Here is a 13,499-nt window from a genome sequence, read left to right on the forward strand (position 1 = left end):
TTAACTAGCGAATTTTACTGATTCGCTATTTAAGAATCGCAAAATTGGCCAGTCGACTACGTGATAGAGGCGATGCCCCGCAGATTGACCATATATTAGACGATGCTGGCAATACTCATTATTCTCAGGGGGATATTTTGGCCCAATTTCGTACATTTTATGAATCTTTGTATAGGTCTCGGTGGAAGGGGTGGGGGGGGGGGTCCCTGATTCCGCGCTACAGGACTATTTGGCGGAAACGGTATGTGCCTGGTTATCGGTTGTGCATAGAAAGTACCTTAGCCTTCCCAAAGAGGAGGCAGACATTAAAGAGGCGATTAAATCCTTGCCCAATAAAAAAGCTCCGCGGCCAGACGACTTGACGGCTGAATTTTATAAACAGTGCGTCGATCTTCTTACACCATATATATTGGAGCTATATGCAGAGGCTCACGAGTTAGGTTATCTTCCGCCATCTCTGAGACAAGCCCTAATCATTACGTTATTGAAAAAGGATAAACCTTCGGAGCGATGCGAATCAGATCGCCCATTGTCTTTGATTAATCTTGATGCGAAGATACTTGCTAAGGTTCTGGTTGCCAAATTTCAGCCTTTGATGCCCCTCCTAGTATTGCCGGACCAATCTGAATTTATTCGAGACCGGTCTACCTCCTGGAATCTGCGTACAATATTCGCCATGTTCCATTTGCTCAACCCGTAACTGCCTGCCCTGGCCGTCCTGCTGGACGCGGGCCAGGCATTCGGTTCAATAGAATGGAACTACATGATATCTATCCTGAAAGGGCTACTGATATAGCTATCGCAAATAGCAGGGTGGCGACTCTACACAAGCCAAACGTAACTTGGGGACGTCTATGGCATTAAATAATGGCATTACCCAACCTGCTGCCACTGAAAGACAAATCAGAAGAAACTCAGTGGAGGGCATAGGAGAGCAAGATTCTTCATTAAAGGACAGGCGAATACATCTGGATTTATCCTGGCTGCTTCACCATTTGTTATTATAATTGCAAATGCCCCCTTATTAATGCATACAGAAAAGGAAAGTTGGCAGGCACTACTAGACAGGTCAATTTCATGGCTGGGTGGAAAGACCGGCCTGACAGAGGCACTCTTTGAGAAATTTAAGATGGTTAGACGTGTTGCTTGGGTGGGCAAGGGTCGTAAAGTATCCAGAGGAGATTGTATTGTGTTAACCCTGTCTGATCCCAGGCTAATAAATGTTATCCTGGAGAGAGTTAGGACTAACTATATAAAAAATAATGAACTAAGGGTACTTCGTCTGGAATATTTTTACCAGGAAAAGATAGGACACCACGGCCAACGTTACCCAGCCAACAATAAGGGGCCCACATTTTTTGAGAAGTAACACGATGGTGGTACTAAACCGGTACGAACCATTGACAAACTTAGCTGATGTAGATTGACTTCACAGGGAGATGAGGCAGGAAAAGGGAGCCCTGGACAATACAACGAGCGAAATGGTCCCCATCTCCATAACCCCAAATAGAAATCTGCCTACTACAAATGGCCCAGAAATCATGACAAAAGGTACATGAAAGTGAAACCGAACAATCCAACTGAAATAACCCAGAGTAGCGCCCTTGTGATACTAAACACGATTGCAGTGCATCCAAAATGCGTTGATGGGGAACAACATGCTATGGTTTATGATTTGGACATTAATAAAGGTAGTCCTTTAAACACTATGTCAGCGCAATCATATTACATTAGTGAGGAACTACATACTATAGCCCATGATCAGTCCATAAGTAAAGGCGGTCTACTCCCTCAGAAGGCCATGAAAAATTATTTACTAGTATGGGATGTCGCAGGTTTAAAGAGTATAGCCCAAGACCCAATGTGAATACAGTTCATAAAAGATTATTTGATTATCTGCCTTCAGGAAACATGGCAAGCAAATCCCGTTCACATAGTGGGCTACCAAACACTTCATGTCCCGGCAGTCCAGAGTGAGTATGAACGTAGGAAGGGTGGTTTGTGTACATACATCTCAAACCTACTGGGCTTGATAAAGATAAAATCAGATAGCCCCAGGGAATATTATCAAATAGTCAAACTTAATTTGGGCTTAAATTCCTGCATTGTGATTGTGAATTTCTATAACAACATATCCAGGGATAGTATTGTGGGTATACTTAATAACTTACAATCAGAGCTAAGAAAAAGCAAGGAAACACTAAAAGGGGAAGTCTTTTTTGCTTGGGTTGGAGACTTCAATTGCAATTTATGTCAGTTTAGTCACAGCAACATCTGCGGACTGGGAGCGACTAGGGAAGATAGCTTACCACACTTTGCCCACTCCCTGCTAGGAGATAAATGTAATGAAATAATGTTGCAAATGGACTTGGGTTTGGCTAATTAACTATGTACCCCAATTGTAAACTTTGCTCCTACTTTTAACGGGAGAAGTTGCAATTCAACAATAGATTTCATTCTCGCCTCAAGGGGAACTGGTTTTAAGGTTACCTCTTCCAATACTCCAGACGTGGTCTTTAGTGACCATTACCCCCTGAGTATCATTTTAGATTGGGGCAAGAAATTTAATGCAAGGCATATCGCTAGAGAAAGACACACTACTGACATTACATTAGCTAGCACAAATGGATACTCGTTGAAATGGGCAATGATAGACCCGGAGGTCTTCTCCACATTACTTATCAACCATTTAAATATGGATATCAATAGGGGCGTGGTTAGCAGCCAAACATGGCGGCAGCATAGCGTGAGAGCTCCTGAAGGCACTGCGGCCTAATTACTAATCCGACACACTTATCCGCTACATCACCCACTCGAAGCGGCAGCGATCGGGTCCGGGCTCGGAGCGGCATCACCAGGTCAACTTCTGGCGATAACCGAGGACCGGAACCCGCCAAACCACGCTCTGGCGCACTGGGGCCTGTAATCAGGAAAGAAGCAACGGCCTCGAGTGAACCTCCGGCCCTGGCGGAAGTGAGACCGGGCCGGCCTGAATGAGGAGACACTTCCCGGCGCCCTACTTGGAGCACGAAACCGCCCACAACGAAAACCGGAGCAGCGGAGATACCCTCTGAGACGCTGCCGAAGACTGTAATACTCAAATACACCTGCCGGCATCTGCATACGGCGGCGAAAAGAGAGAAAGCAGACACGGAGACGGAAGAAAGACGGAGCGGCCGGCGGAGCTCTGCAAGACGGTGAGCTCCCCCAGGGGGTAAACGATCAGCCCAGAACATCCGTGTCTAACGTCCGGCGGCCACAACAGGAGAGACAAACCCCATTCACTCTCCGGGACAGTGCGGCTGAGCACACCGAAAGAAGGCCGATTGCGGTGAAGGCGGGTGCCCCCGGGGGACGGAGGGAAACGGCATCAACGTGCATGAGAACACGGGGACAACCGGCAGCGCCCGACCACACGAGACAATGGTGGCAGTCCTGACCCACTAAAGATAAAACGGTCTCAAAAGTCGAAGTAAGAGACACCCTGCCAGGACCTCGACCTGACCAGTAGTGACAACACCATAAGGGGCACATCGGGGGTATTGTGAGCACCCGACAAGATATTCTGCCTGGCAACGTGACGGCCGACCTGACCCTGCCTGAGAGACCTAACATAAGGGTCACTGAATCCGTCCTGCCCAGGACGCAACCAATGGCAGACACCGACATAGTGCACTAGACACTGAAAGTAGAGGATCAGAGCACCGCAGACATCACGGCCGTTGCAGCAGCCTTCCAGACGGCGACAGCGCAAGGGTCCACAATTACTGTCCGGAAGCGTCCCAAACAAGGGTCGGTGCGGTGACAGTGAGTGGATGAGAGGGACGCCCACCCAGACGAACGAAATATCGAAGTGCACGCCAACCCGCCGCCCCGTGACCTACACGCCGGGGACAGAGACAATCACCCAACGCTGACCACGGCACAGAGAGGGACGGCCCCAGACTCCGCAAGTCTCGACGCCATGGCGGGCAAACGAACTAGGAGTGGATCCACACAGGCCAAGCTGGATAAGTTTACGTACAGCCAACACAGACAATCGCAAAGCAATGGGCGCAACTCCACGGGTGCTACCCCAGGAACGGAAGGGACCAAAAGGATAACGCTAGAGGACATTATGAAAACCCTTACAGAAGTAAAAACAACGGTGGGCTCCATCTCCTCTGAAGTCACGCTGTTACGTGCGGACTTCCAAAAAATGACTGAAAGAGTATCCCAAGTAGAGGTGGTCACGAAATCGCTTGTAGAAGACACGTCAGAACTACAAATAGCCATGGAACGCATGAAGATTGTCACCAAAATCCTGCAGGATAAGCTGGACGACCAAGAAGGGCGTTCTCGAAGGAATAATGTACGCATCCTTGGACTTCCAGAAACGGAAGGGAAGGGGGCTATGGACCTCTACGTCGAAGATCTCATAAAGACCAAACTGCAACCCAAAGGACTATCCCACTTCTTTTCAGTGGAAAGAGCACACAGGGTTCCGGGCGGAACACCTAAGCCAGGAGCGACGCCGCGGCCTGTGCTGGCCAGGCTCTTCAACTTTAGAGACAGGGATGCAATCCTACAAGCAGCGAGGGTCTCCCCACCTGTTAAGATTCAGAACGCAACCTTATCCTTCTTCCCGGATTACACGGCGGAGGTGGCCAGACGCCGCAAATCATTCACGGAGGTGAAAAAAGCACTACGAGACAGAGAATTGCCATACTCCATGCTATTTCCCGCCAAGTTACGGATAGTAGCCGATGGAAAGGCGTGGTTCTTGGACACACCAGAAGCGGCCCAAGACTGGCTGGAGGGTTGGAGACAAGTGGGACAACGTCACCGTCCACACAAGGATCGGACTAATAACCGTAACGGCACGCAAATGGGCAGCCAGACCAGCCACCCGACTCATCAGGATGGCACGGCGGCAACGGAGTACGACTCTGCACAAGATCCGCTAGACTCTGGGCGACCGGCGCCGATCTGAGGATTGACTATATATGGGAAGACCTGAGTGTGCCGCAATGGACCTTGGACCTGGTGCAGCTGAGTAAGGTGGGCGCAGTTAGTGCCTGAAGGGGACTCACCAACCCCACAAGCAAGTAAGATAGTTGGGGGAGGACTAAAGCACTCTGCGATGTTGGGGAAACAGGCGGGGTTTTGTCCGTGGAGCAGGGGAGCAGGGAGGGGGAATGGGGGTACAGTTTTATTGTTCACGTTTCTATTCATGGTCATCACTCACTTCACACGTAATACTGCCACTCTAAATATCGGCATACTCCTATGCCTCATCACGAAAGGCAACGGCTGGACGGCACCTAACGACACATTGCTCACGACATTATCCCAACGACTCCATGGCCAACCCACTTCAGGCTACACCCACTGAGGATGCCCCGGTAACGGTAGGGGTGCCCCCTTTGCGAATGCTAACTTGGAACGTCAGAGGCCTAGGGGACAAAATAAAAAGGGGCCTGGTCCTGCATGCCATTAAACGCCAGAGCCCGGATGTGGTTCTGCTCCAAGAAACACACCTTGCAGGGACGACATGCAAAGCGCTTGACAGGCGCGGATATACAATGGCGACACATGCAGACTTCACTTCTGGGTCCAGGGGGACAGGGATACTACTAAAAAAGACGTTGCCCTTTATAATTACACATCGCGCGACGGATGACCAGGGACGCTTCGCAGCGATACATGGCCAGTGGGAGGGCAAGCCGCTTAATGTGGTATCAGTGTACATCCCCCTGGCACTTCACTACTTAGCACTGCCTGCACTGGGCAAATTCCTTTTAGACCTCCCTGAAGGAGACACAATCATAGGGGGTGGCCTAAATGCAATAATAGACCCTGCGATGGACGCCTTTCCCATCAGGGCCCGCTCAAGAGCGACTACATCACTCCCTGACTTTTTAGAAGCATTGGGCATTGTGGATGTATGGCGACATCTACACCCCGCAGCGACTCAATACACTTTTTACTCCGCCGTGCACAACAGCCTATCTTGCATAGATTACTTTTTGTTCCTGGGGGTGGGACTGGGATCTGTGGATAAAGTTGACATCCTACCCAGAGGCATATCTGACCACTCACCAATCGTTATCACTCTTACTACTAGAGAAAAGAAATGCGCTAGGATCTACCCAGTTTACCCCAATTATTTAAAAGTCCCTAAAATACGGAAGAAACTAAAACTAGCGACGACACACTACTTTGCTGAAAACACTGGGACGGTGGCTTCACCATCAATCCTATGGGAAGCTTACAAAACCGTCCTTCGAGGGACTGCAATAGCAGCCAATTACGGGGCACAAACGAGATTCCCGGAGAGAACTTACAGAAATAGAACTGGCACTCCATGATGCAAACACTGCTCATATGGCGGACCCCTCCCCAACTACGACACACACACTGCAGCTACGGCAACAGCAGTACCAGGCCCACCTCAAAACGACAGTGCAGGGCTACATCGCAAACACTATACATAGAATTTATGATGTGGGTGACAAAGCAGGGAAAATGCTGGCATGGTTGGATAAGAGAGGGGGAGGCACAAGAGGTATTCAGAGACTGTGTACTACGGACGGCCGAGAACTAACACATCCGGAAGACATTGTGCGCACTTTGGCAAATCATTTTCAGAACATATACACCCCAGATCACATTGTCACTGCACAAATGGCGGCAATCTCACTAGCGGACATTGTCATCCCCAGCATAACACCAGAGAATGTGCAATACTTAGAGGCAGACACATCAGAGGCTGAAATTCAACTGGCGATTCAATCACTACAATCAGGCAAAGCACTGGGTCCTAATGGACTGCCTGTGGAATGGTATAAGTCAATGGCCTCGGAACTCAGTAGACCCCTACTAGACATGTATATGGAGAGTAGGGAGAAGGCAGAATTGCCGCTGGATCAACGCACGGCCACGATAGTAGCTATACCAAAGCCAGGTAAACCCCCAGCCGAATGCACCTCATATCGCCCGATATCATTACTAAATGTGGAAGCCAAGGTGCTGGCTAAACTTCTGGCCAACCGTCTGATGCCGCACCTGCGCACCCTGATCCACCCCGGCCAATCGGGCTTTATGCCCCATAGAAGTACGGCGCTGAATCTCCGGAGGGTTCATGGATTGCTGGCTCGTTCACACCTCCTCTCAGAGAAGGCTGTAATTCTCTCCCTTCACGCCAAAATGGCTTTTGACCTAGTAGAATGGGAATACCTCTTTGAGGTACTTGAGCGTATGGGCTTTGGGCCGAAATATATAGCCTGGATACGACTACTCTACACAAAACCAATGGCGCAGGTAGTGGCTAATGGCCACATCTCGCCGGTGTTCCCGTTAGGCAGAGGGACCAGACAGGGATGCCTGTTGTCACCCTTACTCTTTGCGCTGGTGCTCGAACCCCTAGCAGTCCTGATCAGAACAACGCCCTTATTTAAGGGCATTAAATGGGAGGAGGGGTGGGAAGACAAAATTTCCCTATATGCTGATGACATGCTCATTTACATGGTTGACCCTGACGACGGAATCCCAGCCCTGCTGGAAATTTGCAACATGCATGGGAAGTCATCAGGCTATACCCTGAACTGGTCAAAATCGGTGATATACACATTAAAGGGTCCGGCACCGAGACTACAAGAAGACTGCCCCCTGGCGGCACCGACGACCTCCTTCAAATACCTGGGCATTGTCATTGCACATTCAGAAGCAGATTTCTTCGCTAACAACCTCAAACCACCTATAGATCGCTTGCGCGCAGACGTTAAGTACTGGGCGACCTTGCCCCTCACCCTCCTGGGGAGGGCATCCTTATATAAGATGATGGCACTCCCCAGGTTTCTGTACATATTGGAAAACACCCCGCATCCTGTGCCACCGCGATACTTCAAACAGATTGCTGCATTAGTCTCCAACCTACTCTTTTTTTTTTTTTTTTTAATTTTTGAAAACCTTTATTGTGCATGAAAAAGAAGGACAAATACGGGCCTACAACCGTCAGGCCGGCCACGAAGCAATTGAGCACGAAAGCAAACAATTTAGGCCCCCCCAGCGGTATCAGGCAGTGCAGCAACAAATAATAGCAATTACACAATATTGAATCATGCCGCCAAGGAGGAGGAGCAGTGAAGGTTAATTTTAAAAGTTTTTAAACATAAAGCGAAAAAAAAATTAGATCAAGGAGAACTGAGTCCATACAGTCCGCTTACAGTACATATAGGCAGCAATAAACATGGCAATATTGTAAACACCCAACAGTTTGGCGGCACAATTCCCAACAACAGAAGCATCAGTCCACATCGACATACCGCCCACAGCGCTACCCGCTCCTTAGAACCCTCATGACAGACCCAGAACAAGAAAAGAAAAAATTATAAAAAGAACATAAATAGATACCATAGAAATCAACGAAACTAAAACATACCCCCCCACCCTACACACATGCAGAGGCTATGGCATACCCCCCCCCTAGCAGAGTGTCTGTCGCCCCATAAACCCGAAATGTAGTAAGAAAGAGAAAGGAGAAAAAGGAAAAGGAGAAAGTAAAAACCAAGATCAGAAGAACGGCAGAAAAGAAAAAGCGTCTCACTCGACATATAGGGAGGAAGACAAGTGTGCAAACTAGTCTAAGACCCCCCAATAATGAAAAAGGTGGGGAGGAGCCAACAATTATCAAGCTCGCTAAACTAGCGAGTCAAACAATGGTTAATACCCCAAACGGAGCTCCAAAATTAAAAGACCTCACAACAGATATAAACAAATAGCCCACCTCCAGACCCGCGTGTCACCCAGGACCAAGGCCCCAACAACGAAGACCAGCAAGAGGATATTAATACTGCGGTCGTGCAAGAAGAAACCATCAGAGGTGCAACAATGTGAAGCCGGGGGCAGCCGGCAACTAAGATGGCCGTCCCGGACAAAGGAAAGCAACGAGTTAAAATGGACGCCACCCGTTACTGGCAACCCCCCATTCCAATAGTCGTTATCGGCAGGTCAAACACCCCAGAAAATTAACAGAGCCGACGGCTCGCCAGATATCAGGATAGTCAAGTGAGGCTTCGATCGTGCCGTGGACCATAATGCAGTATCGCTAAGGAGGCGTCAAGAGCGAGAGCTAAGCGCTACCTAATAGTACCCAGCCAGCTGGAAGATTCAGTGTGTAGTCTGCGGGCGGTCCACACATTGCCCCACACAGAGGTGAGACAAGGGAAAAATTATAACATCTGTATATAAGGAGTGGGAGAAGAGCACTCTAATCTATAACACCCGAAGAGAAAGCAAGTCGGGAAGAGGTCAGTTCCACATACTCTCGGTCTCCGCCAGCCCCACCAATCTCCGCCACCCCAAGTCTCATCATTACAATCAGAATAGCAAACAGTACTGTGGCTGGGGTGAAGCACTTCAAATAGGCATACAAGTCAAGCAGTAAGCAGTCCCACTCCAGTCCCCACCCGCCGATACATCAAGTCCCCTAAGGGGGTCGCCTAGCCCTGGCCCGAACGCGGATGGCCCCCTACTCCCACCCCCCCTGAGAATCTGACATCCACAAAAACAAAGGAACAAGATGGCTCCACTGGGAAAGGGGGAGGGACACAAACGCAAGATGGACGTCGCCAGCCTCCAGGAAGTCCACTGTCCCCAGCCGAGAGACACTCCGACACATCTAGTTGATAAAAGATCCACATTGGAAAGGGTGGAAGTCTCAAAGGCAAAGCAGGCAAATGGGCGTGAGGGCACGTTCTTAGCGCCTGGTACAGTAGCGATACCAGGCAAGGCTGAATGTCAGACGCAGGGCGGGAGGGAAACAAAGTATCGTCAGCCGGTCCGACCGGTGGCTTCGACGTGCTGCAAGTTTTAGTAGAAACAGTAGCAACATTAGTACGAACCCTCGAGGACACTGTATCCCAGTCAGCCAACCATACGGGGGGGTCCGGTCGTTGTGGGGGACAGATCTTCCGCTCCCGCCTCAAGTCGGACACAATGGTGTCAAGCTGCACGCCCAGAGTGGCATATCCACGTTGTAGCGCCGATCTCAGGTCACCCAGAGCGGCCAGAACATCCCTAAGTGAACACGCAGGCTGCTGTTCCCTGAATTCCAGGTCGGAGGAGGGTGAACGCGACCTGACCCCCTGTGTGTCCATGGACTCGCGGTCACCAAGCGAGGACGGGCCATCTTCCTCACGATACAGGGGGACAGGCGTCACCATCTTGTCCACGATATAGCGCTAAACCGGGGGGGGGTGGGGGGGTCCCCGGAGGCACCGCCGATAATCGATGAGAACTCACGGCTCCGGTCCGTCTCGCCGCCAGCCAAGGTCCGTGCGGGACCGTATCAGCAGTGGTCGTCAATCAGGTCGGTGGGGGCGGGGGGGAGCTCGCCGGTGCCAGGCAGGAGCAGCGATGGAGTAAAGGCAGCCCACCGTCAGCTTCTCGAAGGAGTGTGTTACCCAACGCGACCGTTCCAAGTGATCGCGCTGCAATTCCAATGCGCGATGAAGCCTCGGCAGGCTGTGCAGGACAAGCTGCCGCGCGAGCCGAGGCAGCGTCCCCACTCCCCGGCTCCAGGCGAGCAGCCAGGGCAGAACAAAGCCTCGGAGGTCCGGCGGTGCACAGCACACAAGCAGGGGTCCAGGGCCGGCAGGCAAAAGCAGGATATTTTCGGACACCAGGCAGGCAGAGGATCCGGAGGAGCGCTGGCCAAGTCAGCGCACTTCACCGCACATCCCGAAGGGGATTTGCATCAGGATTTTAGGCAGGATGACGGCGCAGGATTCAAGGGCCGGCGGAGCCGAGAGCTTACACGTCCGCTCCGGTCGCCATCTTGGCTCCTCCCACCAACCTACTCTTGAATAATGGCCCAGCGCGTATAGCCTATGACAAGTTGGTGAAAAGTTGGTATGAGGGAGGGATTGCGCTTCCCAATATTCAGCTATATTACTGGGCAGCTCAACTTAAAGTAATTAACCACTGGATCCACACCCGAGAGACGACCCAGCACACAGGGCAGACTGGTCACAACTAGGGACGGACTGCATGCTCTCGGTACCGTATAATAAATCGCAACTCAAACATCTGCACGGTACGACACAGCACACGGCGGCCCTCTGGCATATAGCACAGGCACGACTGGGCTGGAGAGGAAGAATCACCAAAATGACACCATTATGGGACACGAGATCACTGGGAAACCTTAGAATGTGTAAAGGGTTTGCGCAGTGGGACTCTATAGGTATCTCCACGGTGGGGGACCTCTGGGACAAAGACACAGTAGTACCGTTCCCACAACTCCAGCAGCAGTATGGCCTCAGACCCACTGAAACATTTAGGTACGTACAAATTAGACAGGCACTACTCCAGGCAATCCCAACGGGCACTGATCTGCCAGAATCCTCACCACTTGAGGACAGACTATTGACAGACTTCATGCAGCAGAGCGCGATTTCCCTCACATACAAAAAACTGATCAACAACTTAGAGGACCCCACGCTGAAACTTAAGGAACGGTGGGAAGGGGAAATAGGTGTGACGGACGAATCGGAATGGAATGAAGCTCTGGCCTCCCCGAGAGAGGTAGGCATCTAGGCAAAGTTTAGACTAGTGCAACTAAAAATTTTACACCGCATCTACTACACCAGGACACTACTCCACAAAATACATAGACCGCCCCATCCCTTTTGCTTGAGGGGTTGCGGGGAGGAGGGAACACTATTTCATACACTATGGGACTGCCCGCACATACAGGAATTCTGGAGGCAAATAATGCGCACAATCTCCCAAACACTCAGGATTTCCATTTTACCAGAACCACGTAAGTGCCTTTTGAACATCTGGGACCCCAATGACCTAGATAGGTATGGGATAATTTGGGCTACACTAGCCATGACAGTGGCTAAGCGTGATATTGCACAGAAATGGGGGGCTCCGGACTTGCCCACTGCGAACAGATGGGCTAAAAACATGGATATCCTGATGGTCACGGAGAAAACTGTGTATGTCCTTCGAGCTTCCCCCCGCAAATGGAACAAGATATGGACAGCATGGAATGTTTATAGGGGTGAGATCTGTGAACCCTTACCAGAGGGAGACGAACTGGACTCCGAGGGGGAGGATGAGTAACGGATGGGGTTGGGGATGTCTGCTTACTCGTGCTAAACGCAGCAACGTATTGGAATAACTTACCTATGAGAGGACAATGGGGCAAGGAGACCTGCTGATGGGAGGGGAAGTGTGAAACATACTTAAAAGTGATGACCCAAGTTTGGGGGGTGGGGGGGGCTTTCTCTTGAAGTTATACGAGAGATGCCCATGTTGGGTAACACATAGCGGGAGAAAATTGATAAATTCTGATAACTTATGTAAGGATATATGGAAGAGCATATACAGATTTTAGAGAGGGAGAATGAGACACGAATGCAGAATAGGTAATGCCGACTAAAAACTTCCAGAAATGTACCGTACAATTATGAATATACCAGCTTGAATGTATCATAATAACTGTATATTATGCCTTCATGTTAATAAAGATTTTTTAAAAAAAATATGGATATCAATATTTGCCCAGACCAAGAAAAGGATGGAGAAGCAATTATAAGGGCTTTCTCCAGGATTACTGAAAGAATTAAGGAAATGTTGTACGTAAAGTGCAAAGGAAAAAACAATTTGGGCAAGATAAATGGGCGGTTCAATCAGGAACGTAGCCTTGCACACAATAGATTAAAGACCACATTAAAACAAGTACCCAAGGATGTAGGTGCTATTAGGATAGCAAGGTAAAAATATAAACAGGCACAAAAAGATAGACAAATCGAGTTAAAGAGGGAGGCCTGGAAAAACTTGCGCCAGTATCGATAAAGATAATAAGAAGTTCTGGGAAGTGGTTAATGCCCCTTTCCTAACACCCCGTGACATCAACATCATGGATGTTGCCATTACTGAGGATAAATGGGTGGGGTATTACTATAATCTATATAACGACAATAAGGAACAAACTAGTAGTGGAAATTTGGTGGGTTTAATGGGGAAGGATAAGGACAAAGCAAAAGGAAACAACTTTGTAAAACGATTAACTGAGGGGAACTTGTTGGATTCTATTTTTCCCTTGGATATTCCTATTTCCTGAGATGAAATAATTAGGGCACTCAAGGAAAGTGCTGCGGGCAAAGCACCAGGACCCGACGGTGTACCCGTCGACGTTTGTAAATATAATATAGACCTATGGGCTCCAATTTAAAGAAATGTTTTAGTCAGCTGTACTCAACATGGTTTTAATTATCATCATGGTCAGACTCTATTATCATCCCTATTTTTAACAAGCATTTGCAATGCAATAGGTCTCGCATTTATACAAGTTTGAGCTATTAGCATTGTAAATGACAATGCCTTTTATTTAAGTTTTGTTTTTTAAAACCTAAATAAAAGGCACTGTCATTTACAATGCTAACACAGCTCAAACTCTCGCAAATGCGAGACCTATTGCGTTGCAAATGCTTGTTATACCAAGT

General features: G+C 49.3%; 1 protein-coding gene across 2 annotated transcripts in view; it reads right to left on the reverse strand.

Moving 5' to 3' along the window:
* Nucleotides 1–13,499, reverse strand: part of CIDEA (cell death inducing DFFA like effector a) — a 231,761-nt gene that overhangs the window by 147,910 nt on the left and 70,352 nt on the right. The gene's annotated exons all lie outside the window — the stretch shown is intronic.

Source organism: Lissotriton vulgaris, chromosome 4_1, assembly GCF_964263255.1.
Source record: "Lissotriton vulgaris chromosome 4_1, aLisVul1.2, whole genome shotgun sequence".
Lineage (NCBI taxonomy): Eukaryota > Metazoa > Chordata > Amphibia > Caudata > Salamandridae > Lissotriton > Lissotriton vulgaris.